Raw genomic sequence first — 27,324 nt, forward strand, 5'->3', positions numbered from 1 at the left:
AACAAAAAGACCTTCATCAGGAGGGCCTCTTCAATGAAGATGACTGGTATGATAATTTTCATCATGGAAATTTTGTTTTCGACGATGCTTCTCCTCTGTCCGCTGAGCTGCAGGCTACACCTTGGCCTTCGTCCTATAAGCCACCCCAGCTTCCCATGTTCGATGGCCATTCGGACCCGAAGCAGTTCTTGATGAGTTACGAAGCAACAGTGTCTTCGTATGGTGGCAATGCTGCAGTAATGGCAAAGTCTTTCGTTATGGCCGTCAGGAGTGTTGCTCAGACCTGGTATTCCTCCCTTCGGCCAGGAACGATCACTTCATGGCAGAAGCTGAAGGATATGTTATTGACCAGCTTTCAAGGATTTCAGACGAAGCCGGTCACTGCTCAAGCCTTGTTCCAGTGCACTCAGGATCATGAAGAATACCTTCAGGCGTATGTCAGAAGGTTCTTGCGTTTGAGGGCGCAGGCACCAACGGTGCCCAATGAAATTGTCACCGAAGCCATGATCAAGGGGCTTCGTCCTGGACCTGCTGCTCAATACTTTGCTAGGAAGCCTCCTCAGACCCTGGAGAAGCTGCTCCAAAAGATGGACGAGTACATTCGTGCTGACAATGACTTTCGCCAAAGAAGGGAGGAGGCCTTCAGATTTTCCGAAATGACCAGGGGCTTCGGAGGAAGATCCTATCCGAGGCATGTCAGGTCCATCCACAACTCCACTCAGAATGATGATAAGGGGAGTCAGCAGAACAGACCGCAGTGCTCTTCACAGGCTTCGGGGCAACAGCAAAGCTCCTTCCGACCACCAGCTCCAAGAGGCAGAGGCGCCAGGGGCTTCGGCGGAAGATTCGGGGATCAACCCAGAAGAATATTTTGCTTATTCTGTGGTGAAAACAAAGGTCATACTACCAGGATGTGTCATGTTACCATTCAGAAGCAAAAAGAGATAGCCGAAGCTGCCGCGCAACAGGCTCAGCCGAAGCAGGTCATGCACACCGCTTCGTATCATTCGCCCTACATCCCAGAATATGTGGGCAACCATCCTGCACTCTCTGCTGCTTCGGCAAGTCAGCCTTCAGCTTCCTGGCAACAGCCCCCGCCTCCACCTCCGTTGCAACAAGGCCAGCAGCCAGAAGGGAGCCAATATGCTCCACATCAAAGGGACTTCAGAGAACAGTCCGAAGCTCGCACGGTCAACAGCACCGTGCCAGAGTCAAAACACATCTATTGACAAATATCCTACCTTAATAGCAATCTTTTTCATTCAGTTTTATTTTTTGTAATAAAGGACATTGTTTAGGTTTCATGTAATCAGTTTCGTTGATTCCTACAAGAAAAATATGTTTTCTTCACAGGTTTGTGATAATAAAAAGGACCTTCGGACTATCGAAAATCCTTCGAAGTAACAAAAAGTCGTTCTAAGGAACGCAGAGTAAGTCTGACGAAGTCACAAAAAGTCGTTCCGAAGGGAGCGCAGTGTAAGTTTTCTGCTCCAAAGTCGTTCCAAAAGGAATGCAGAGCATACAGCGAAAAGTCAACGCTGATACCGCCTAAGTAAAAGGCGAAGAAGCTCCAAAGACGTTCCTAAGGGAATGCAGAGCTTATACCGCCTAAGTAAAAGGCGAAGAAGTTCCAAAGACGTTCCTAAGGGGATGCAGAACTTACAGCGAAAAATAAACGCTGATTCCGCTGAAGTAAAAGGCGAAGAAGCTCCTAAGGGAGACATAATGAAAAAGTCAGTATTGATACAAAAGATTGTGCCCCATTGCAGGAATGTGCGTATCTTCGGCACAAAATATCATTCTGCATAACATAACATCATCACATCATTTTGCATAGCATAATCATCATACATCATGCTGCATGTGGCACAAGAAGGGGGCATGTTATCGATCTTCGGAAAATGCTTTGAAAAAGGGCAAATCATGCCAAGTTACAGGGAGAAACAATATTGATCTTCGAGGTATAGTTTCGGAGATTATTTTTACGAAGCTTGGATATTTCTTATCAGAACACTATGGATATTGTCGTGATAAATGATAAATTCTTCTTCACGAAACATGAAAAGAAGGGAAGGTGTTTTTTCGTCGAAGACTCAAAAATGGTACGTGTTTAAAGTTTCATGCATCGTAAAGAATTGAATCATAAAGCAAGTATATTACATACAGGATTACAGAATATTACACAAATCATATATCAAATGTTTTTTGCAATAGCACTTAGTCTTCCCTAAGTACTATCTCTGCAGCTTCGTTCAGCAGTCGATCGACAACCTGATCCATGATAGCTTCGGCCATCTTTTTAATTTCGTCGTCATCTTTAGGCTGAGGGCCCGAAGATGCTTTAGTAGGATCTGAGTGAGGACGGGATACTATTACATCATTATTACAGATCGCGAACGAACTATAAAATTAAAAGTTATAATGCAATGAAAACTATTCGCTAGTACCTATTTGCCCTTCGGGCTCTGCGTTTTTCTCAGCAGCCTCGGCTACTTTTCTAGCCTCATGAATCCCTTTCTTGCTTTTCTGAATAATTTCTTGGGCCATTTCTCTACCACCGTTGTCCCAGATGTCGGTGAAAAATTTTCCCCCAACCGCGCTAGCTTCGGCTGAAGGATCTTTTATATCTTCAGTGGACAAGGTGGCTTCGGACTGCGATAAAATCTTTACATGTTCACATCCTTTCCCCTCCAAAATAGTGGCAATCCCTCTGGCACCAGAAAAAGCGCAGATGTCACCGCGGCTACTCAGGATTTCCTCGAAGGCCTCCGCCTCATGATTGATCCATTCCAGGGGTCCTTCGGGGTTACCTCTTATAAAGTTTTCTTCTTGCGAAAATGCGCCAACGCTGGCGAAGCTAGTTTTTATTTTCTTGACACACTCTATAGATTTGTCGAAGCATTTCTTCTTGGCTGACCGAAGCTCTTTAACAGTTTCTTCTAAATGATTTGCCCATTGGTCGCTGAGTTCTCGCCTTGTTTCTTCAAGTATGCATTCCTCTTTAGCTCTGGCTAATTGTTTACGAAGGTTTTCAATTTCACACTTCTGAGCTTCGGCCTGACCTTTGAAAATAGCTTCGTCTTCTTTTATTTTATTTATTAAGGAATGCAATATTTTGTCTTTTTCGAGACCTTCGTTCCTCAGTTCAATTACTTCGGAACGAAGGTTGCTCAGGGCTATAGTACATCCTTCGTCCTCAGCATCTTTCTGTGCTCTGAGGGCATTGCTGAGTATCAGGCCCTGCAGACAAGGAATATGTCTGTGTTAATAGTTTTAAACAAACGAAAAATTTTGAATTCAGTAAAAATATAAGAATTCCATTTGTCGCACCTTTAAACTGTTGTAAGCTAGGCTGTCAGCCAGATCGTTCTTTGACAGCACCGAAAGTCCGTCTTCTAAAGTTGGAAATCCGAAGCTTCTGCTTATCTCCCGACAGACAGAAATTTCCTTGCTGTCGGGGAGGCAATACAAGAAATCTTCTTCTCCACTGCCATTAAATATCAACGCCCCCTTTGGATATTTCAACTTTTGGGCATAGTGTTGGGCCTCTTGTTCTTCTTTTTCTGTTAATTTTTTCCCCGAAGCATGACGAAAAATATAATCACGAATTTTGGATGCTTCGGGGGTAACAACACCGGTTCCTTCAGCAAAAGTTGGCTTTGTTATTTTTTCTGCCTCACTTTCCAAGGTCTTTGCCTTTGAGGGCTCTGAGGGCCCAGCTTCGGCTTCAGTATCTTGCTCTGGAGCTTTAGAACCCGAAGCTTCGACTGTTGTTTCAGGAGTGACGGCAGCCTTCTTCGGAGGGGTGCTTGAAGATTTGATCGTTTCCAGCACATCTAGCACATTAGCCATTCTCCTTCTTTTCGGAGTCGCTGCTGGCACTTTTTGATTACTTACTGTTTCAATGATTGCCACAGGACTCAAAACTTCTGATGTTTTGGAGTCCTCGGTTGCTTCCTTTACCACTTCCATTTTTTCTGTGAATGGCGCTTCGGCCTTCTCTTTCGTTTCTGATAACAAAATTTTTGTTTGCTCCAATTTTGTCTTCGTTGGTATTTCGGCTGTTTCTGTGGCTTCTGGCAGCAAAGTTGGCTCGGTTGGTTTTTCAGCTTCGGTGGCCGAAGAGGTCTCTCCGGTAAACTCAGGCACCGAAGCTGGTTCAATATAACGCGGTCGATAAGTAAGAACCTTTATCTTCTTCCTTTTCGGTTCTGGCTCGCTAGGAGCAGCTGTAGTTTCTTCTTTTGCAGAGGTTGTATTTTTTCTCTTCTGCCTTCGAATGGGGTAGCAATAGTCAGGGTAGACGAACCCGATGGCATCAAATACCCGATTCAGCCTTTTCTTTTTTCGGCCTCCGAAGGCTGCTGACATTGCAGTATCTTCGGCCTTTGAGTATGTCCCAAGCAGCTCATCACTTAAATTGTCAATGCTTTTCAACCACTCATCGTCTGGCTCAATAAATTTATCTTCAAATTTAAAAGTGTACTTAAACCTGACGAGTCCACCTTCGTCGGCCTTTTTAACGATTTCTTGTGGCATTTCCCATTTCTCCGCAAGCGGCCACACCCTGAAGGCAATATGCTCTTGTACTAAGTCTCTTGTTCCTATAAAAGAGCAGACAACGCCGAAGGCTCTTTGGCACTCTTCGGCGGCTTCGTTCATTTCAACCTTCGGCCTCCGAAGGCCGAAGCTCTGCCAAATAGGACGCATAATTATACCTTTGATGTCTTCTCGTACTGATAAGTCATTCTTCACATAAAACCATTCTGTCATCCAATCCCCGGGCCATCTCTTCCGAAAGGTTGGTACGGGACAGCTTGCCCCGGACCGAGAGACGAAGCTGTAGCAGCCAAAGTTGTTATGGTACTGTTCTTTGCCCCAAGGTTTTGTTTCATATAATAATTCATGAACATTACAGAAGCTTCTTGCGTCAGGCTTCAGACCTTGGCTTCTCGTGGCCCACACGAAGATATTTAGCCTTATAATAGCCTCTGGAGTAAGTTGATGAAGATACACTTCGAAGATTTTCAACACCTCCACGACGAAGCCGCTCAAGGGGAATCGCAATCCGGCTTTCAAAAAGCTTCGGTACACCACAACTTCATTTTCTTCAGGGTGTGGACAAGTCTTTTCCCCTTCGTCCGCCCTCACAATGGACAGATCCCGGAAATACCTTCCTCTCATATTAACAAGATGATTCTCTTTGATAGTTGATTTACCATAAACTGAATGGCTTGGTCGCCAGGGGCGATCTTCGGAGTCTTCGCCACCGCTGTCCACATCATAACTTTCACTGTCACCAGTATCTTCAGACAGCCCTTCCAGAATTTCCCTGGTGATCTTTTCTGTGTTGGTCTTCGACATTGCTATAAGAAACCCTAAGTTCTTCTCTTCATCAAGACTCAGCTTCATTTCAGCAGCAGCCTTCTTAGCAGCTTCAGACATCTTCGGAAACACTAAAAAACTGTTTTCAAAGCCGAAGCTTCAAAGCTAAAAGCTTAGCAGATCACAGTGCACAAGAGCTAAAAAATGAGTGAGCAAGAGTGGTTGGCCAGAAAGCGTGCAAAATAAGTTTGCGGTATGGCCGTATTTATACGCTTGATGCGTTGAAAGTTGAAAGACCCCACTTGTCATTGAATGTTGCTATTCTAGCAAAGGGAAGGTGTTTTTTCGGACCTTCGGCATAAAGCCTTCGTTCATGTCGCAATCTGAATTTATTATTTCAAACAAATTAATATTGCGAGGGGCTACTGTTGGGGGCCTTCGTCCTCCGAAGGTCCTCAAAAACATGATTTAACAATGTTTTCCAAGTGGATTATGTGAACAGGTACCTTCGGACTCAGAATTACGAACATGAAGTGCGGTCAGGACGAAGCCTGAACCAGACGAAGGACGGGCTGATTACCAAGCTCCACGAAGGATGGTGCACAGCCGAAGCTGTGCGCAGGGAAGCTTCGTCGCGATAGCAGAGAGGGGAACCGACTTAAAGATGAAAAGACTACGTGGACCTTGTCAGGTTTCCATAAGTCATTGACAAATGTAATGGACATAAATGTAATTTTACGTGGGCTGCGTCCCGCGTCTATAAATAGATGAACAGTACTCCCGTACTGTTCACGTTGACTTGGCATTTGCTTTTGCGTCACGCTTGTACTTTTTGCCTTCTCTCAGGATCGAAGGTACATTTGTAATTTGGAATCATTTCTGTTTTTCCATGTTAACAAAATAGAAATGATTCTAGGTTGATGCTTATATTATATTTCATGCTTTATGTGAGTCCTTCGTCATTACTTGTTATGTTTACGAAGGTATGTCTCTCATGACCTTCGTCCGAGACTCATTATTTCCCGAAGGGACATAATGCTTCGAAGGACGAAGGACTTTAACACTTAACACTGTTTATGTTGCCTTGTTCTTAACTCTTAGCATTTGAGAACAAGTCCCCAACACTTGCTAAAATGCCTAAAAAGAATGTCATTGATGCATCAACTAGACCTCACTTGTCATTTAAGACTTTTGATGCATCTTATGTGTTGACTAACAAATTTGGAAAAGTAGTTGCCAAATATGTTGGGTCTAGGCACAAGAGTCCAAAGACTTTGTGTCTAGGTTCCAAAGGTGCTTGTTTCTAATGTGAAAGGACCCAAGACCGTTTGGGTACCTAAGAACAAGACCTAAACTTGTGTTGTAGATTTATGCATCCGGCAGAACAAGATGAGTAAACGATAGTGAATGCACAAACCATAAGATAGGGGAGAAAATGATGTTCTCCTCATGCGAGAAAAATGATAAATCCTAGGATACAATCACATTTGGAGATGGGAAACATGGATAGGTGAAAGGTCTAGGTAAAAGCATTATTTCTCCTGACCATTCTATATAAATGTATTTCTTATTGATTCTCTAGATTACAATCTTCTTTCTGTATCTCAATTATGCACCATGGGCTATAACTGTCTATTTACCAATATCAATGTTACCGTTTTAGAAGAAGTGATGATTTAGTTGCTTTTTAAGGGTATGTTAAAGAAAAGATATATTTAGTTGTGCGAACACAAGGTTGACTTGCCCCTTGTGGTTCGGGTTGTTGATGACTGATTGTCAATGGGTAGCACTCTGGGGTAGTCAGTGGGCTGACCAGAGTGTGAGATTATGCTTGTGCAACCATGTTGGTCGACTTGTGGTGTGCAGGTGTGGAGCAAAGGAATGGCGGTCGATTGTTGAGGTGAAGGTCATGCAGGCTCGTGTTGATGGACCAGGAGCGATGAAGGGCGAGTGTTGGGTCTTGACTGACGAATCAGAGCAGCCAGGTGACCAACTGTGGTGGCTGACACTGGGACACGTACTTGTGTGAGGACGTGGTGGAGTGGACCGTGTTGCCAGCGTGGTCGAGGACTAGAGGGACATGCGTCTGATCATGGAGGACGTGCACGTGGTGCGGTGCTCACGGCAGGTTTGGTGGTTTGGGCCTCAAAACCACCCAGCGCTATGGATGCCTGGTTTTGCCGAGTTTGGGCCTCAAAACTCGGCGGTGGCTGTTCCGGAGGGAATCGGTGGTGGCACGCGGCGTGATCGCGAATGGTGCGTCAAGGCGTAGCAACTCCGTGTGAAGGACGTGGTCGTCGGATCGAAAACCTAGGAGTTGGTCCATTCACCCTCGGTAGAGTGGATAGGCTCTATGTAAATAGGGGTAGTTTAGGAAGTGAGAATAACCCTCTATAAATAGAGGGGAGGGCTGGTTGGTTCAGCATCCCTTGGCTGCCATTTGTTTTGAGAACTCATTCTAGAGCTCCTAGTTTTTTCTCTAGGTAGACACCAGTTGAGCCGAGGGTTCTGCAGTGATTTTATACTTTGACTGTGTTCTTGATTTTCAAGTTTAATCAGAGGAATGGCCACCGGTCCGGCCCACAGGGCTCTTTGGCTTCAAATCTCAGTTTGTACCCTTGCTAGAATTTCTGAAGTTTTATAGTCTTGGTTTCTTCTTTTCCCCAATCTTGTGTTGTTGGTGAAAACCCTTTGATTCCTTTGTGAGGATTTGGTTTGGGGATTGATTTGTGGTGAGTTGCACTCTTAGAACCACTGCATACACCTAGTTGTTGCAGATTTTGGTCGCGATTTGAGAAAAACTCAGTTTGATCTCGTTCTAGAAAACCCCAACAAAACCCCAATTTCTGCTGTATTTTTAAATCTGTGGGTGATTCACAAGTCGGATTGAGCTCAAAATTTGGGGAGATCTTGGAAACTTATTTGTTCAGATGTGTGTAAAATTTCATCTCAATAGGAGTTCGTTTAGTTCAGTTTTGAACTCAAGAACATAATTTCGTACTGCTGAAAACAACACTTGTTGACGATACTGTATTGGACCGTTTTGGACTTTTTGGTGTCCGATTTACGATCCGTTTGTTTTGCTGGTCTCATGTGAGTATTAGGAACATTTTGTAATCATGAGATCACTCGTTCGCTGATATGTTTATGGTTTGAGCGCTTGCTTCATCTCAATTGAAGTAAAGTGTTAATTTTTAGTGTTTGGAGACAAAAATCCGATTGGCTCCCATTCACCTCCCCCTCTGGTCGCCTTATCGGTCCTACAATTGGTATCGGAGCCGGTTAAGGATTTTCCTTCCCTAATTGGTTCGAAATCCACGTAGGCGACATGGAACGAGGTGTTGTCAAACCTCCATTCTTCGATGGGACCAATTACACATACTGGAAGATTCGCATGTCTGCGTATCTTCAGAGAATCAGTTACCAGGTTTGGGAAATTTGCCTCGATTTTATTTTTGATGCTACAAGTGACCGGATCACTCCAATTCAAATGGAGTTCCATGATTCGAACAACAAAGCTTGAACCGCTTTGTTCTCGTGTCTCTCGCTTGGTGAGTTTGAGCGAGTTGGACATCTGACTACGACTCATCAGATCTGGTCTACCCTCGAGAGATTTGTGGCGGAACCGCCCGAATTATTCCAACTTAAGTGCCTAGTCCTGCCTTAGAGGCTAGACCACACTTAAATAGGAATAACACGTCAATCCCTCAGATCTAGTCCGACGAGGCCACTAACAGGATCAAGTACCACGTACTCACTCGATGGTGAGGCACAGAGCAAATACAATAAAGCATAAAACCATACATTAAGGAGTATCAAATTATTACATCAACATCGGAGTTTTAGCAAAAGTAGAGATCATTGTTTGGAATGCAGCGGAATAAAACTAACGATAAGTAAACGGAGAGATGGGGAAGCCTGTCCCATCACTCCTCATGCTCCTCCTCTGCTGAGGTAGGGTCCCACTCGACTGTCCAACCCGGTAGCAAGATGGACGGCCAAGTCACTCCAACAACCATGTCCTCCAGAGAACCTATAAAAAATATGCCACAAGCAAGGCTGAGTATACTAATACTCAGCTAGACTTACCCGGTGTGAGGAGTCTACTCCTCTACCTCTAGACATGCAGCTGTTAGGCTGAGGGGTTTGGTTGCCAAAAGCACTAGCTGAGTATAAAAATCAAGTTTTAGCTTTTTCAAGTTCTAGTGTGACTCTCTTAAGACTAAATGTATACCTATCTAGTCATACATGGTATCAAACATTTAGCGATCAACAACTTTTGCCAAGTCATCACATTTCCACTTGTTACTCAATGTAGCAGCATGGATCAAGCAGTCTCATTAGCTGCGAGAAGCAGACGATTCGAATCGAGTTTTTTTAAACCTTGCAAGGTAAACCTAAACACACGACATGGCGAGACACTCCGTCCCCACACACATCAACCGTCCCCATCGATTCCCCGTCAGCAGAGAGGGGCTCACCGCCTTGGCGTACAATGCCTCACTGACCCCGACTGCCGTCGTGCAGTGACCGCACTTGTACCCACCATAACCGGAATGGGAGACCACGTCTCAGGTCGCGTGAGGAGGGCAATCTACTGCCAGGTTCACTCAGGTACTAGGCTTACCGATTTACCATATTTCTCGGCATATGTTTAGTATGTTCAAACGCTTGACACACGGTACCACACCTTAATCCTTATTCCAATTTCCGTCTCGTAGACAACCAATCCCCATGGATTGTTGTCCACAGACCAGCATCATTCCGATATGAAAAATGGATACAACCAATTCCTAACCTCGCGCGAGTGCTAGAAAAATCACTCGACTTCTGCCGAGATCCCTAATTAGTAAAGCAGCTACTCAACCTAGCATACTAGTATCCATCTCAAAGGAATCCTGAATTCATGCAACTAGGGTTTCAGGCAACTCCTACACTTAAGTGCACAATACAAGCCTACAATCATTAAGTGTAGTAAAATAATATATAGAACTGGTTATGCATAAAACTGGGGCTTGCCTTCCAAAGCTGGGGCAGGCAGATCCTCGATGGCAGGTTCTGGTGCTGGATCCGGGGCTACCTCCTGAGCAACTCCTTGCTCCGGCACGAGGATGTACTCTCCGTCAGGGAGGTTGCAATCTATCGAATGCAATGAATAAGAAATATTTATGCTATGACATGCAGGATTTAGTAATCATTATGCATAGTGAAGAAAAACTAAGTTAGTTGATAACTTAGGGTTTCCTTGTTATAAGAGGCTCTCAGTGGTTTATGCTTATCCATTTAGGTTTGAGGTTTGCTTAGAGGTAAACATAGTGGATTAAGACTTGGATTGCCCCTTGAAGGTTTTAGTAGGTACCGAAGGGTTTTGCTGTTTTGGTCAGGGTAACATTTATCTCCACTACTTAATTCCTTCTTTTATTCTCTTTTTATGATCTTAAGGTGGGTTTGAACTACAACAGTGACCTCAAAATCTCCAAAACATCTGTAAAAATTACAGTGGGTTACTATTGGTCACTGTAGTCTATCCTATAAAAGTGAGGTCAAAAATAAATAGAATATGCCCTGGACAAAAATAACAAAAGTTGGGGCAGAGGGGTCACTTTGCACTACATCTCTCATCTAGGTGTGAGTTATGTACTAAGAGTTATTTTTGCTGGTATCTATGGGTAATAGCATGCTTCTGTGCCAAAAATCACAGAGGGCTACTTAATGGTTATTTAGTTATGCTTTTCTAAGGTTTAATGCCAAAAAGGTACTTATAACTAACTTGTTATTTGAAAAATATCAAACAACAGAACTCATATTTTTCCCATGTTTATAATAACAAAGTATTAGTTATCCCAAGGTTTGGGGTGTTTTCTCCCCAGGATTATTTCTCTAAGATTTTCCTAAGTTTTCCTTATTTGCATAAAATAAAAGGTATCTCATTTCTTTTGTACTAAACAAAGGTCTAATAAATTTTTCCAGTGAACTACATTAAATAAGTGAGCTAACAAAAATGTGGTTGCTCCCTGGTTCTTAATTTAAAATACCCTTTTCTATTTTCTTTATCTTTAAGCTAAAAATGATTTAAATGGCAAACCCTACCTTAATTTGGTGTACTGAGGGGTTTACTATTTTTAAACAGGTTAGGGAGTGATTAAGTACTTCTCTGATTTTTCTTAACCTCAGTCTAACAGTGTAACTATTTTTCCTTCTATTATTTAGCTTTTGGCCAAATCAATATTTAATTCCAAACTTTAAAATATTTTGCAATACTAAGGAGGTTTTGTATTTTTCCTAAGTAGTTCACATTATTTAGAATCAGGCAAAATTGGTTTGACCAAATTTGGTTGAATAAAACTGAAGTTATGAATTTTACAAGTTCTGTTTGCATTTAAATTAGAAATATTAAAAAGGTTTCCTGGAAAACCAGTTTACACCGAGGACCCTGGGTTCTTCCCAAACCATTTCTTTAATTTATACCCCTGCGCAACTATTCTCCTGAATCACTGACAGTTCATAAACCCCCCTGACTTCTATTTCTTCTTCCCCGAGGTCCCTCCCCCCTTTTAACAGTGCCCGCGAAAGGAAAAAGGGCGGCGCGGCTTACCGACAGCGAGGGAGGTCCAGCGAAGGGTGGGGTTGGCTTCAGGAGGTCCTTGCGGTCACAACGAGGTGCGGCTCGACGGCGGTGATGGCCGAAATCGGCCGGTCCACGTGCGCAGGCGCGCGAGCTCGTCGGCGGCGTGTGCTCCAGCCTATCCACGGCGATGCAAGTCAATCCAAGGGCACGGGGAGCTTTACGGGGCGCTAATGAGTCGACCCGTGCAAGGAATCGAAGAATAACTCACCGTGGGGCTCGGTCTACGTTCGCCGGCGGTCGGGTGAAGTCCGGTGACCTTGATCCAACGTCTCCCGTGAGGCAGAGCTCGAGTCTCGCTCTGGGAGCTTCACCGAGGCACGTAGAGTCTATTCCAAGGGTTGGACGGGGTTGGGGATGGCTCTGCTGGCCGGTCTACGGTGGAGGGGGATCAGGCGGCCGCTGGCATGCCGTCTGCAGGGCAAACGCCGGTGATCTCTTGCTCCAGTGAGGTCGAGAGCGCACGGGGGAGTACGGTTGAAGCTTCGGTGGGCTTTATAGACGCGAGCGCGGGCAGGAGGCATGGGCGTGGCTTGGTGCGGCGCGGGGCGCGTGGGGTCGGGCGCTGGGCGTGCTCTAGCGCGTTCAGGGCGCGTCGAACACGTGGAAGTGTTCTTCTGCCCATGTTCAACAGCTTGCCGAGATCGCAAACGTGCGAATCTTGGCAAAAATCTGGCGCGAGCCTCCTCCTAGCACCTAGGGTTGTCTCTTGTATGTGAGTTCCAATGGCAGATATGCCCTAGGTAGGGAGATTTGCGGAAGCCAAAACTGGCTTGTCCCACTGTCCACCTCGCGACAAAAACGATGCCAAATCTTGTCAAACGAATTTGGCTCGGTTTCAAACTTTTCCAGTGGGTGCCTTAGGTGGTTTGGCACCTTTTTGGTATTCAACCCAAGTGGTTTTGGTGCCATTTACTAAGTGAACATGTCTGCTCTTTAGATTAGGGTTAGATTTTGACTTAGAGAGAATTAGAGAGCTCTAGTGTGCTCTCTACTTTAGGGGTGAAATTGGGGTCTTTAAGGGGTCTTTTTGCAATGTTCCCCCTGCATTTGGTAGGTTACAATGTTACTAAAACTTGTTTAGGGATTAGGATCATGCTTTGGCAATTTGATTAACTTATTCACTAATCCCTTGCTTGGAAGTCTAGTTCCCTTAGGTGTCTTTAGGGTTTAATCTCCTTGGCTCAACATGACCATTGTTCCAAATGTGTGGGTGAAGCCTTTGCCATTAACCTCTCTTAACTAACCCATGCTTCCAAGGTTTTAGGTTCTCCTTCTCCTCCACTTAACCACATATGATCACAAGTCATCAGTGCATAAATGAAACCATGGCCTTGGTAACACCTGAGGTGTTACAAGATTCCTTGAGGGCAACGATCATGTGAAGACCAAACTGTTTGAGACGTACAGGCGAGAGTACGAGAACTTCACACAGTTGACTGGAGAGACCATTGATTCTATGTTCTCTAGGTTCTAGTCAATTGTGAACAAGATGCGTGCCAACAAGGCACAACTACCCTATAGTGATCATGAGAGAGCGTTGAAATTACTACATGCTCTAGATCGAAGGGTTTGGGAAGTGAAGGTCTCAGCGATCATCGAGTCGCCCAACTACGAGACTCTCACCGTGGACGAGCTCTTCAGCAAGCTCAAGTCCATAGAGATTGACCACCAGACTCGGGCCTAGATTGAGAACCCTAGTGCACCCACCATGGCCCTGGTCTCTGGAGATGGTTCTACTTCTAACTCTTCACCTGCTATGTTTGCTCTATCTTCTTTGTTGTCTATTACAAAGTAGCGGGTGGAGATCCTTGGGGATGAGGAGCTGACACTTGTGGCCATCTGGTTCACGCGGTTCCACAACAACCGTATGAGCCGGTAGCGTGGCGGGTCCAAGGACGGATGCTACAACTGTGGCGATCCCGACCACTTCGTTGCCAGCTGCCCCAAGAAGGGCAAATCGGAGTCTGGCCCGCACGACCATCACTCTGGTCGGCACAAGGGCAAGTACTCCTCCGACAAGTACAAGTCCAAGGGAGGATTCAACAAGGAGGCGCTCAAGAAGAAGTACCTTCAGAAGGCAAAGATCAAGGAGCGTGCCTTCCTCACCTCCCTCAGCGACCTCGACCACGACTCCGACGATATTGTATCTTCCTCAAGTGACGAGGAGACTGAGAGGCAGGTTGAGGACAAGCTGAACGGGCTATGCTTCATCGCCGACACCGCAGGAGGCTTCTGCACCATGGCACTTGGTGAGGACGCGGTCGGCACTAGCGACGACAAAGACATCTGCGACGACACTACTTCTGAGGTACTACCTTCCACCGATGATCTCGTCGCTGAGATAGAAGAGCTGAACGCTGCTTTGGCTAGTCAGGATAAGTTGTGTAAAACCTCAGGTGTTTATCATCAGCTCGACCACGAGTGCTGACTTTAACACGTGATAGCGGTGAATAAAATGGCCACTAAGTTTTAATCATCTTCGTCTATCACGATTTTGATATCGTGTCTGTCTCTATCTGTTTAAATTGTCCAAATTTATTTTGCAAAAAAAATCAGACTTTAGTAATCTTCCAAAACATTGAATCCAATATTGTTTGGGTTGAGCCATCGACGTCTTGCCCCAAACTCTAAATTCTTGAAATCGGATCTGGTTCCTAAACTTAGTTTCAAATTCTTTCACGCTTGCGTTGCACGTGTCTCTCTGTGGCCTGACATCGTGGCGCGTGGCTGGTGCTAACCGGTGCCTGGACAGCGCACAACCTCTCGCCCACGTGAACGTTGTGTGACGTCGATTCCGAAAGGATCACAATTTCGATGCTGTATCGATCTCGCGTATTTATTTCGCGAAATGTGGAGTCTTATGTCTATTTAAAAATTTATGGATTAAGAGAATACGAATTCGAAAGCTCGACCCACTCTTACGATTTTTATCCCGAACAAATTAATTGGAACTCGACGATAGAAGTGAGGCAAAATTTAATCGGGCCGAGATAACTAGAACCGAACCGAGTATTCATAATTAATCTGTTTTACTATCTACAACTATGGAAATTTGTCTGTTTCCGAAAATACCTCCCATTGTAAGCGCGGTGCAAAAACATTAAAATTTATATTATTTTGATGGATTTGTTTGCATCTCATTTGGATTCAAATCCTAGAACTAAATTACCTATATGTTCTTTTATGAAATGTTGGAGAAGGAAAAATCTGAATTTTTCTCTTATCTTCTCCACCGCTCAAGCTCCTCTACTTCTTATCCACGCTGCCCATTATTTCTTAGAAGCTACGGACCTCATTTCTCCTTCATCCTCGTCTCTTCCTCAAGCTCCAGCCGAACTCCCTCACGCCATCCTCTTCCCTGGCGTTCATCCCTACGGCAGCCACCACTTGGGCGCTCCTCTCCCTGCCCTCCCATGGCGGCTCCCCCTGGATCCCTCCCTGCGAGGACCCTCTCCCGTGGATGGTGTCGTCCCTTCCTGCAGCACACCGTGCTCCCTCCCATGGCCGATGCCCCTCTCTGGAGCTCGCCCCTGCCCTCTGTCCAGCGCCCTCCCTGCTTGCCGTTCCTATCCCCCTGCAATGGAGTTCGTCGTCAGTCCGAGCTCGCCCATCCTCTGCTCGGTTTCAACTTGGTCGTGCCTGCAGACCGCTCCCTTTACTGCTGCAGCAGGTCAGCGCCCCTCTGTTTTTTTTTTCCATAGTTGCGCACCTATCTGTAGCAGCCCCTCGCTGCCGGACATCATCCGGTAGTCCCGCACCATCCGCACCCGTATGGTGTTTGATAAAATGTTCAAGTGGAGTGTTGTGTCATGGACAACTCTATTAGCGGCGTGGGATGTTTGGTATTTTCGCAGCCTATCTGCGACACCGTCGACCCCCGGTGAGGTCCTGTTCTTGCCCTATCGTTTTAGCGCTCGACGTCGATTACTAATGTGTGAATTGTGTGTGTTGATGAGGGAGTTAACCGATAAAGAAGCGAGGTCCGTGCGATGTTTGCCAAGTGTTTGATGGAAGGTCCGAACCGGGAACCTCGCCTTTCTCGCGCATCTTCTGGTCGGTTTGTGAATTGGTGAGCCTGTTCGCTACTCTATTTAGTTAACTTGATCGTTGTATTGATTAGAGTTGTGGTCGATGATTTTCTTGTTTGTAGCGCAAGCATATGGTGTGTCGACTTTCAGATTCATTGTTGTCCACATGTGCGATAGTTGGTGAATGAACATGTCAAAGGAGAGTAAATTCTTTAGGTATATGTGTAGTATGATTAAGACGAGTTCTTTTTGTGATGATATATTATGTGGAATATACTTGGGTGAATATGTATATGTATAGTGTAATTAAGTAGGTGATCTTAGCTTTAATTTATAATAAAGTACTAAAGAATTCTAAGTTTTAAGAACATGTGTAATGCTTGTTGTTTAATGCTGCATGACCAGTTTTACGTAAGCAGCTAGTTTAGTAAAGTAAACCATGTTTTTTGTGAATGTGTTATATATAAAAGATGTAGATAACTTCTGTATCTTACTTGTGTAAAAATTTCATGACCATAGGACTAGTAGTTTAGGAGTTATGATTTTTCCAAGTCCAGTTTCTGAATCTGTCCAAATTCTGTACAGGTTTCGAAAATTGGATTGTTTGGCTAAGCTAAACTGAGAATCAATCCTTAGTAATTATAGAAGAATTGTAGTACTTTTCTTAAGATTTCCAATAAATTTTGGATCACCCTTTTTGGTGATCTATAAGTTAAGTTATAGCTGTTTGAAGTAGGATCTCTGAATCTGTCTAAATTTGGACAGCAGAGCCTTTCTTATGTCTTTTGACCTTTATATGCATTGAATTAACCTGAGATGTTTATAAATGAATTGTAGACAATTATATTAGCTTTCTAAAATGTCTAGGGTCACTTGATTTGGATGCCTGAAACTCCATTTATGAATTTTTGAACTAAGTAGTCGAATTCTGTCCAAATCTGGACAGAATTTACGTTTAGTACTGTTTGACATTTCTAAATGTCGAATCTTGTTGTGATGATAATACAAAAGTTATAGAGAACTTTATAAGCTTTTCAGAAAGTCCTAGTTTACTATTTTTGGATGCATAGTTTGTGAGTTATGAATAAAACAATCAACCATTGTGCTGCTGTCTAGAAAATATGCTTGTGTTAAATTGATTGCTTAGTTCATTTTTGTTTGGCTAGGTAGGATTAGTCAATCCTTGATCCTTGATTGATGAAAACTTGTTGCATATGAAGTGTTTATCGAAATGCCTTGTTGTATTGGATTAATTCATTTCCTTATTAATGTTTTCTCTAGACTTAGTAATTGGGAAGAAAGTTAATGCTTTGATGAATGTATTTGAGCTGGTGGCTATTTAGGCCTTGTATGTGTATAGTGAAGTAGTAATGCGAGTAGTAAAATTTAGTACTTCACTCATCTAGCCGTTAATGCTGTTCTTATTAATTGTAATCTTACCAAAAGCTTATGATCTTTAATGATGTTTGTCTGATAAAGTCGATGCTTTGCTTAGCGAACAATTACATGTCTTAGATGAATTGGTTTTATTTGTGTAACTCCATAACACCTCTAAGTTAGTAAGTTCTTATCATCATCTTGCTATAAAATGGACTAGAACCTTGGGCAATAATATATTACTTTATAATGTACAATTGAAATTAGAAAACTAGTTAACTCATATCTTTAATCTAAGTTTTAGGTGACTATCACTGGTGAACCTAAGTTCTAGTAATCCTTTGGGATGTATTGCTTTCTTGATGCTTGTGCCAGACCTTATTAAATTAGAAATTTAGTTACATGTGTTCTATCATCTTTTCCAAGTTTTTAGTGTTAAAAAGTGACAAGTCTAAAGGTAGTAACCTATTGATGTTATGCAATTAGTCCAAATAAGTAGTTGAGAAAATAGTTAATGCGTTTCTATCTATGTTCCAAGTCTTAGGTGTCTGATAATGGTGAGTCCTAATATTGTTAGTCTTTATTATTATGCTTTGGTTAGGAAGAGCATAGGATGTGTGTATAAGCTTATTGTTTTGTAATGTTTGAATTAACTCGAATACGTTGGAGAAGTGTAATTGTTATGCTTAGTGATATATCGATACCTAGTGTTTACTCGCGAATGTTTCAATGTCATGACATTAGGAGTTTAATTTATTACTATGTGTCTTTGTTTAGCCTTATGATATTCATCGTTATAATCATTCATGTGCATCTTGCATATCAAATAGGTACGCTAGATGATTATGCGATATGAAGGGCATGGACTAGACTGGACCACAAGATGATATTGACGGACCAACCTCAAGATGGATGATCTGACCCAGTGCCAGGATAGGAGGTGCTCGCCAAGCGAGTATCATCTAACAACACTGACGTAGTGTTATTCTAGGCAAGCCCCGGTGCATTTGCCACCTTCCTTGTGTTTTCAAAATTTTATCACTTATATGTTGCATTAGGTGATAGAAGTTGAGTGATTAAACACTTGATGCATTACCATCCTTGAAAGGTTGATTACCACACCTTGTCATCCGTTTTATAAAAGCTAGAGATGCTTAGTCTTGCTGATAGATTAAGAAACATATTTTTGATCTATGACTCATGTTTTTTACAAAAAAGAAAATGGGCTTGGGATAATGAAGGCATCAAGACATTGATAAATTCATTATCCAGGCATGGCCCCTCTGTCAGGCGCCAAATTTTTGAAATAGTTTAAAATGGGACCAGACGTTGAGCAGAAAAGGTCGCCCGTCTATGTCGATTAAGGACCGTACTGATTGTTGGTCTGATGATCTAGGACCTTTTAACTGGCCACATACATCGTCATGGGTAAACCTGAACCCGACTATTCCATACGTGAAAAGACAGCCGCGCACTGGGTGTGGGAGATGGTGGGAGTAGCAGTTACCCTCCTGGCAAGAGGCTGGATGGTAGGGTAATGTGCTCCCGGGTAGCGCAAACCGGTTCATGTAGTGAAGGATCCGTGGGAATGGTTGACATATGCAAGGGTTAAGTGCTACATATGTCGTGTGGTTGGAGATCCCCAGCTAGGTATTAATCGATTTGGATCGCCGTTACTTCTCGGATATGAAGACTGGATCGCTGCCCTTCATCGTAGATAACAAGCGAAACAAAAATTTGATTTTAAAAGAAAGCTAGTATAGGACAAGTGAAAGCTCTAGATCAGGCAAATCTAGAATTAGAAAAGAACTCAACTTGCTAAATAAAATTTTGGCTTAAGGATCCAGTATTAGTAGTATTAGTAAGCTCTTCTGCAAAAATGAGTCTTTGAACTTGATAAGCTATACCTTGAATCCTTTTAACCCAGCATGCCCTTGAGAGTCTTTTCTTTAGTCGGGTAAGTCTTGCTAAGTAATTGTGTACTCAGGGTTTTATTCCATGTTGTTTTTCAGGTTGTAATTTTGTTCTATTGTGGATGGTGCTAAGTGCCGGTGGGCTCGGCCTTCTTATATAAGTATATCCCATCTTTAACTTCTTTATTGAGGATTGTCACTTAAGCTAGCATGTATTTTAAAATTTACAAATACTTTATAACATTTCAAATTGTAATTCTTTTGAAACACTTTCTTTGTAATCACTCCGATGAGGTATAATAAAATCTTGATAAACTTGTAATCATTTTGTAATAAAGAATTTATTTCCGCTGCAAGTGTTTGTATGTGAGTTGTGTTTACTTAATCCTGCGATCTTGGCGGTAAGTGGTTTATCCGGGGTCCTTGGGACATCGGACAGATCCTGTTAAGTTGTTTGGTGCACATGCATAGCCGTTTGAGGTCCTTGGGACAAGGACAGGTGCATGTGGGCCCAATAACTTGGGAGGTTCTGCCACAAGTTGCTTAGGCAGGCTGCTCGTGAGAGGAGACAGTTTAGATCCAAGTACGAGAGCACGCTTAGGGAACTTGAGTCTGCTAGAGCTTCAGTTGAGGTGTCCGACGAGACTGAATGTGATGAGTGCGCTCTACACATGTCGAACATCACCACTTTGCAGACCAAGTACTCCACCTTGCTAGATGAGCGCGACGAGTTGAGATCTAGGTCTATCCTATTGGGTGCGTGTATCGTTTGTCCTGGCTTGCAGTCTAAGCTAGCAGAGAGAGACGCTAGGATAGCTTTGCTTGAGAAGGCTAGCTCAGTGAGTGCCCCTGCACCTGCACAGTGTGCACTTTGTGAGGGTTTGCAATCTGCCCTTGAGTCCTGCAGACACGACAAGACAATAATCGAGGAAGAAAACACATACCTTCGATCTATCTTGAGTTGGGTGTCGTGAAGTGAGCCCCAATTGGGCATGATGGTCAGTCAGTTCAAGAGGGAAACTGGTAAACCAGGGTTAGGCTTTGCTACTAAGGATGGGAGTGTCGCTCGCTTTGGGAAGGTTGGTGAGTGCAGTGGTTTGACACCTTCAGAGAAACCTTCACCCACTCCCAAGCTTATCAAAACCACCTCAGCTAAGCCTGTCACCCCTGTGAGAGATGGTGTGATTGATGAACCTATGAGAGATCCTCCTCAGAAACAAGTGTGGCTTCCAAAACCTAACCATCTTAGGAACACACTTGACACCTTTCCCGACATCTCTAGCGATCCCCTTCCTAGAGCCCCTCAGTCATCCAAAAGAAAGCCCCCTTCCACAAACAAAATCCACCCAAGAGAGAGGTGAGGTACCATTGTGAATATTGTGAGAGGGTTGGGCATCTAGCTTCTTTTTGCTTTAGGAGGAAGAGAGATGAGCGGCGGGTTTCTGAGTCGAGCAGAAAGGACATGAACCGCCCCTCTCATGGTGTTCATGCTCAGCCTGTTCAGAGACGTCTTGGGAGGCCTAGAGGTGTTTTGCCTCTTGCCGCTAGGCCTCAAGCAGTGAGACCACGTGGTGGTCGTGCCCGACGGGATGCTGGTCGTGTATCATATGGCCAAGGACCATGTGACAGAGGTTTTGGTTCATACTTCCCAAGCGGACCACAATTTCCTTCTTGTGGTGATCGCTTCCCTTCGGGACCAGGGATGTTTGGTGTTTTCCCTAACACTTTTCAAAGGAAAATGCCGCAGCACTGGTATTCTTCACAGTTTACTTACCCTAGTGTTGTGCCATTTGCTCACCCCGTGTCTTACTATTGATGCAGGGCGGAGGCCTGGAGAACACATGGCTCATGGATTCCGGCTGTTCGTTCCACATGACTGGAAGCTCAAAATGGTTCTCTAGCCTCGACCCCGTGATTGGTAAGGAATACATCACATTCAGGGATAAGTCAAGAGGTAAGGTTGTTTCTCATGGCACCATTCGGGTGAATGAGAGCTTTATTCTCAAGGATGTTGCTTTGGTCTCGAATCTGCATTTCAATCTGCTTTTAGTTTCGCAACTCCTTGAGGATGACTATGAAGTGCGCTTTAAAAAGGGCTTGTATCAAGTTTTGGATGCCCGTGGAGATCTTATTTGCCAGATTTCCCCTTTTTGTCGAGTTTTCAGTGTTGATTTTTCACATTCTTTTGGCCCTTCTCGATGTTTGTTGGTAGGATCTTCCTCTTCTGTTTGGAAGTGGCATAGGAGGCTAGGTCACTTGAGCTTTGGTCTTTTGTGTCGTTTGAGCTCACTTGACCTCATCTAAGGATTGCCTAAATTAAAATTTGAGAAAGATCTTGTTTGTCACCCTTGTCGTCATGGCAAAATGATTGCTGCTTCCCGTTCCCCGGTCACCAAGGTGATGACCTCACATCCTGGTGAATTGCTTCATATGGACATTGTTGGTCCAGCTAGGGTTTGCTCTTTTGGAGGGAAGTGGTATGTGCTTGTGGTTGTCGACGACTTCTCTCGCTACTCTTGTGTGTTCTTTATAACGGTGAAGGATGAGGCTTTTACTCATGCTCGAGATTTGATTCTTTGGTTGCAAAATGAGTTTCCTAAAAATGCCATGAGAGCTATACACAGTGACAATAGCACAAAATTCAAAAATACTCAATTTGCAACCTTTTGTGCTTCTTTAGGACCCGAGCATTAGTTTTCCTCTCCGTATGTGCCCCAGCAGAATGGTATTGTTGAACGCAAAAATTAGACCCTTGTTGAGATGGCCAGGATGATGCTTGATGAGCATAGGACTCCTAGGCGAAAGTTGCCTAGAGGGGGGTGAATATGCGGAATCTAAAATTTACAACTTTAAACACACTACAAGCCGGGGTTAGTGTTAGAAATGAATTCGAGTCCGAAAGAGAGGGAAAAATCAACTAAGAAATAGAGCGAATGAACACGGTGATTTGTTTTACCGAGGTTCAGTTCTAAAGAACCTAGTCCCCATTGAGGTGGTCACAAAGACCAGGTCTCTTTCAAACCTTTCCCTCTCTCAAACGGTCACTTAGACCGAGTGAGCTTTCTTCTTTACTTCTCACGGGTCAATTAGACCCCGCAAGGATCACCACACAATTGGTGTCTCTTGCCTGGCTTACAAAGCACTTGAGAGTAACAAGGAAAAGAAAATAAAGCCAACCAAGCAAACAAGAGCAACAAGAAACACAAGTGATCCTCTCACAAGCCCTAGTGCGCTAGAGTTGAATTTGGGACTTTGAGTGGATCGATTGCTTTGATTTGTGTCTTGGAGTGAAGTCTATTGCTCTTGTATTGAATGCAATGTGTGGAATGCTTGGATGGTTAGAGTGGTGGTGGTTGGGGGGTATTTATTGTCCTCAACCACCAATTGACCGTTGGGGTAGGCTACTGTCGATGGACGCACCGGACAGTCTGGTGCGTCACCGGACGCTGTCCGGTGCTCTAGCCACGTCACCCAATTGTTAGGGTTCTGGAGCTTGTGACCGTTGGAGGCTTTGTCTTCTAGTGGCACCGGACAGTCCGGTGCCGCACCGGACAGACACTGTTCACTGTCTGGTGCGCTACTGACGACTGCTCTGACTTCTGCGCGCACTGTTCGCGCACTATTCATCTGATCCATGCTTTTGCAGTCGACCATTGCGCCGAAGAGCCATTGCTCTGTTAGTGCGCCGGACAGTTCGGTGGCACACCGGATAGTCCGATAAATTATAGCGAAGCGCGCCCTGAGAAACCCGAGAGTGGAGAGTTGGACGTTGCACGGTCCTGGTGCACCGGACACTATCCGGTGGCACATCGGACAGTCCGGTGCGCCAGACTAGGGCACACTCAGTTTCTTGCTCCTTTTGAATTCGAACCCTTTCTTCAATCTTTTATTGGTTTGTGTTGAACTTTTATGCACTTGTAGAACATATGATCTAGAGCAAACTAGTTAGTCCAATATTTGTGTTGGGCGTTCAACCACCAAAATTATTTATAGGAAAAGGTTAAACCCTTTTTTCCTTTCAATCTCCCCCTTTTTGGTGATTGATGCCAACACAAACCAAAGCAACTATGTAAGTGCATAATTGAACTAGTTTGTATAAGATAAGTGCATAGGTTACATGGAATTAAACCAATTTGTAGTTTTACTAGATATGCATGGGTTGCTTTCTTTTATTTAACATTTTAGACCATATTTGCACCACTTGTTTTGTTTTTGCAAAAAAAAATTTGGAAAATCTTTTCAAAGTCTTTTGCAATTAGTCAAAGGTATATGAATAAGATTGCAAGAAGCATTTTCAAGATTTGAAATTTCTCCCCTGTTTCAAATGCTTTTCCTTTGACTAAACAAAACTCCCCCTGGATGAAATTCTTCTCTTAGTTTTCAAGAGGGTTTTAATAGATACCAATTGGAAGTATATTTAGATGCTTGTTTTTGAAAATCTATCTTTAAATATACCAATTGAAAATATCATACCAATTGAAGAAATTGCTTATCATAAGATACCAATTGGAAAAACAAACTTTTGTAAATAAAATTCAAATTTTTGAAGTTGGTGGTGCGGTCCTTTTGCTTTGAGCTAATACTTTCTCCCCCTTTGGCATTAGTCGCAAAAAACGGAGACTTGGAGAGCCCTTGTTATTTGCTCCCCCATTGGTATAAGTAAATATGAGTGAAAGATTCTACCAATTTGAGAGTGATGCGGAGTGACGACAAAGGGTAAATGATACCGTTAGAGTGGAGTGGAAGCCTTGTCTTCGCCGAAGACTCCATTTCCCTTTCAATCTACGACTTAGCATAGAAATACACTTGAAAAACTCATTAGTCATAGTCAGGAAAGAGATATGATCGAAGGTATATAAATGAGGTATGTGTGCAATGTTTCAATCAAAATTCCGAGAATCAAGTATATTTAGCTCATTCCTAAGTTTGCTAAAGGTTTTCTCATCTAAAGGCTTGGTGAAGATATCGGCTAATTGTTCTTTGGCGCTAACATAAGCTATCTCGATATCCCCTCTTTGTTGGTGATCCCTCAAAAAGTGATACCGAATGTCTATGTGCTTAGTGCGGCTGTGTTCAACGGGATTATCCGTCATGCGGATTGCACTCTCATTATCACATAGGAGAGGGACTTTGCTCAATTTGTAGCCATAGTCCCTGAGGGTTTTCCTCATCCAAAGTAATTACGCACAACAATGGCCTGCGACAATATACTCGGCTTCGGCTGTAGAAAGAGCTACTAAGTTTTGTTTCTTTGAAGTCCAAGACACCAAGGATCTCCCCAGAAACTGACAAGTCCATGATGTGCTCTTCCTATCAATTTTACACCCTGCCCAATCGGCATCGGAATATCATATTAAATCAAAAGTGGATCCCTTGGGGTACCAAAGTCGAAACTTAGGAGTATAAACTAAGTATCTCATGATTCTCTTCACGGCCCTAAGATGAACTTCCCTAGGATCGGCTTAGAACCTTGCACACATGCATACGGAAAGCATAATATACAGTCGATATGCACATAAATAGAGTAAAGATCCCATCATCAACTGGTATACCTTTTGATCTATGGACTTACCTCCCGTGTCGAGGTCAACATGCCCATTTGTTCCCATGGGTGTCTTGATGGGCTTGGCATCCTTCATTCTAAACTTGTTGAGTATGTCTTGAATGTACTTTGTTTGGCTGATGAAGGTGCCATCTTGGAGTTGCTTGACTTGAAATCCTAGGAAATACTTCAACTCCCCCATCATAGACATCTTGAATTTTTGTATCATGATCCTACTAAACTCCTCACAAGTAGATTTGTTAGTAGACCCAAATATGATATCATTAACATAAATTTGGCATACAAACAAATCTTTTGCGATAGTTTTAGTAAAGAGAGTAGGATCGGCTTTACCGACTTTGAAGCCACTAGTGATAAGAAAATCTCTTAGGCATTCATGCCATTCTCTTGGGGCTTGCTTGAGCCCATAAAGCGCCTTTGAGAGTTTATACACATGGTTAGGTATAATACCCAAATTTGTAAACCAGGGTAATGAAGATAATTCTCTTATTTGCTTTGTTTCAATGTAACTAAGCATGTAAACAACAACGTTTAAAGGGGTTAAATGACTAATGTGAACTAAACCACTTGTGCATCATATTGGAGATTTGTTTGTTGTGCATATAATAATAATAGCAACACTATTAATCAAAATATACCAATAAGAAAATTTAATTGGAACCCAAGAGGAGATTAGGGTTTGAAAATAGAAGTGGGAAAAAGGAGAGAAAAGAAAAGGGGAAAGGTATAAAATAAAACAAATATATATATATATATAAATATATACCCAAAATTATTACTTTTAATTATGCAATATAATTAGTGAACAATCTGCAAATCAAGTATGAAATTCGAATAATAGAATTTGAATAAATAGAAAGGAAATAAGAAAATAAAAAAAGAAGAAACCTACCCACGTCTTGGGTTGAAACCCCCACGCCTCGGCCCAATATTCTGTCCTTTTTGCACGCAACAGCCCATTCCACCCCGCGTCGGCTTCACTAATGGCACCGACCGGTGGCCCTGCTTGGTCAGTCGCCCATGCACGCGTTTGGATCCGCTGGCGGGTGGAGCCCGCTGACCAATCGCACCAGCCGCTGTTGACTCGGTCCCTGTTGTCAGTCCTTTCTTCTCCGCGGAAGTCGCGCGCAGGTTGTTGGGATCTTACACGATCCCTACCGGCGTAACAACTCCACCGCCTCGACGCGGCTCCTTGGCCCTATATAAAACCAAGCCGCCTTCCTCTTCCCCCACCAGCTGAGCCCATGCTGACAGAAAACCAAGCGCACCATCGGGGAGATGAGCGTCACCGTCGCGGTATGAACGGCCGCCGCGTTGGCGTTGGGGCTATGTGGGCGCTTTGGGGCAGGCGTTAGGCGCAGGATGATCGCTGGTGCGTGAGGATGGTGTGTGTGGTCTCTTCAGGCGGGTTTGGTCAGCCGAGGAGCGGTGATTTCTCGTCGGAGACATTGGGGCACCATGGACCCGCCCCGCGTCGTGGATTGGGGGGCTACGCTACCCGATTGCCGGTGAGTACCCTACACCCGTGTTCGCAATAGCATAAGCATCGTGTAGACCTATCCAATTTGGTTTTGTCGCTCGGAGTTGGCTAATCGCCGTCGCACTCGCGTGCTCCACCGTGTGAGCTTGGCGGCGACGCCTCTGCTCGGGATTGGTGGGGAAGAAAGCTGGTGGCCGCTGGATCCTTGATGGGGGGTTGTGATGTGTTGTGGTGATCGGCCGTTGGATCAGCCACGAACGATCAGGATCATACATGTGGATACCCCTTCGCCCCATTAAATACTAGTCGTTGATTTCTAATCTTGCGACTCACAGCGCGTATCGGTTCGGATAAAGGGGGGGATCTAATCCGGTCCCTAGATTCAGGATCGGACGGCTAAGCTCTACCTGTACCCCTTCGACGTGCGCTTCTTTCAAAAGAGACCCTGAGAAATTGACAAAACAACCCGTCGTCCGTGCCCTGTGTAAAGTATTTATATCTGTGCCCTGGAAATTCATAAAACAGCCCCTAAACTCTGTGATATTAGTGGCCGCAGTCCTGAACTAGATAAAATAGGATAATTTCATATAGAAAATAGTTTTTAGTATAAAAGTAATTCCATAAAATTATTTAATTCATAACTAATTCATCTTAATTCCTTTTTGACCCATTCCAGTTGCATTAGATCCATAATAATATTATCTATCCTTTGGTAGCTTTATTTCCCAAAGAAACCTAAATAAGAATTATGTACTCAATCTCTTTTGTACCCAACACTTAAATCTTCGAAACATAATAACTTGATGACCGTAACTCCGATTTTAGTGATTCTCGAGCCCGCGATCTCGTAGCAACGTGTAGATCATTATTATTCAGTTTGTTCTATGTTTGGTGTGATGTTGATTTTATCTATACCATGTTTGTTTGTATTGCTACGACTAGCAGCGAGGTTTCGAGTCACCTGAAGATCACCCTGGTAACTGGAATCTCAAGTGCCAGGCAAGTTGTGC

General features: G+C 43.7%; 1 long non-coding RNA gene across 1 annotated transcript; it reads left to right on the forward strand.

Annotated features, from left to right (window-relative positions):
• The first annotated feature begins 15,162 nt into the window (after positions 1-15,162).
• LOC103647158 (uncharacterized) lies at positions 15,163-19,596 on the forward strand. Its single transcript, XR_004856355.1, has 2 exons — positions 15,163-16,022; positions 18,189-19,596. It is a non-coding gene; the product is annotated as an uncharacterized lncRNA (long non-coding RNA).
• Positions 19,597-27,324: the final 7,728 nt, after the last annotated feature.

This window comes from Zea mays, chromosome 2, assembly GCF_902167145.1.
Source record: "Zea mays cultivar B73 chromosome 2, Zm-B73-REFERENCE-NAM-5.0, whole genome shotgun sequence".
In the NCBI taxonomy this organism is placed as follows: Eukaryota; Viridiplantae; Streptophyta; class Magnoliopsida; order Poales; family Poaceae; genus Zea; species Zea mays.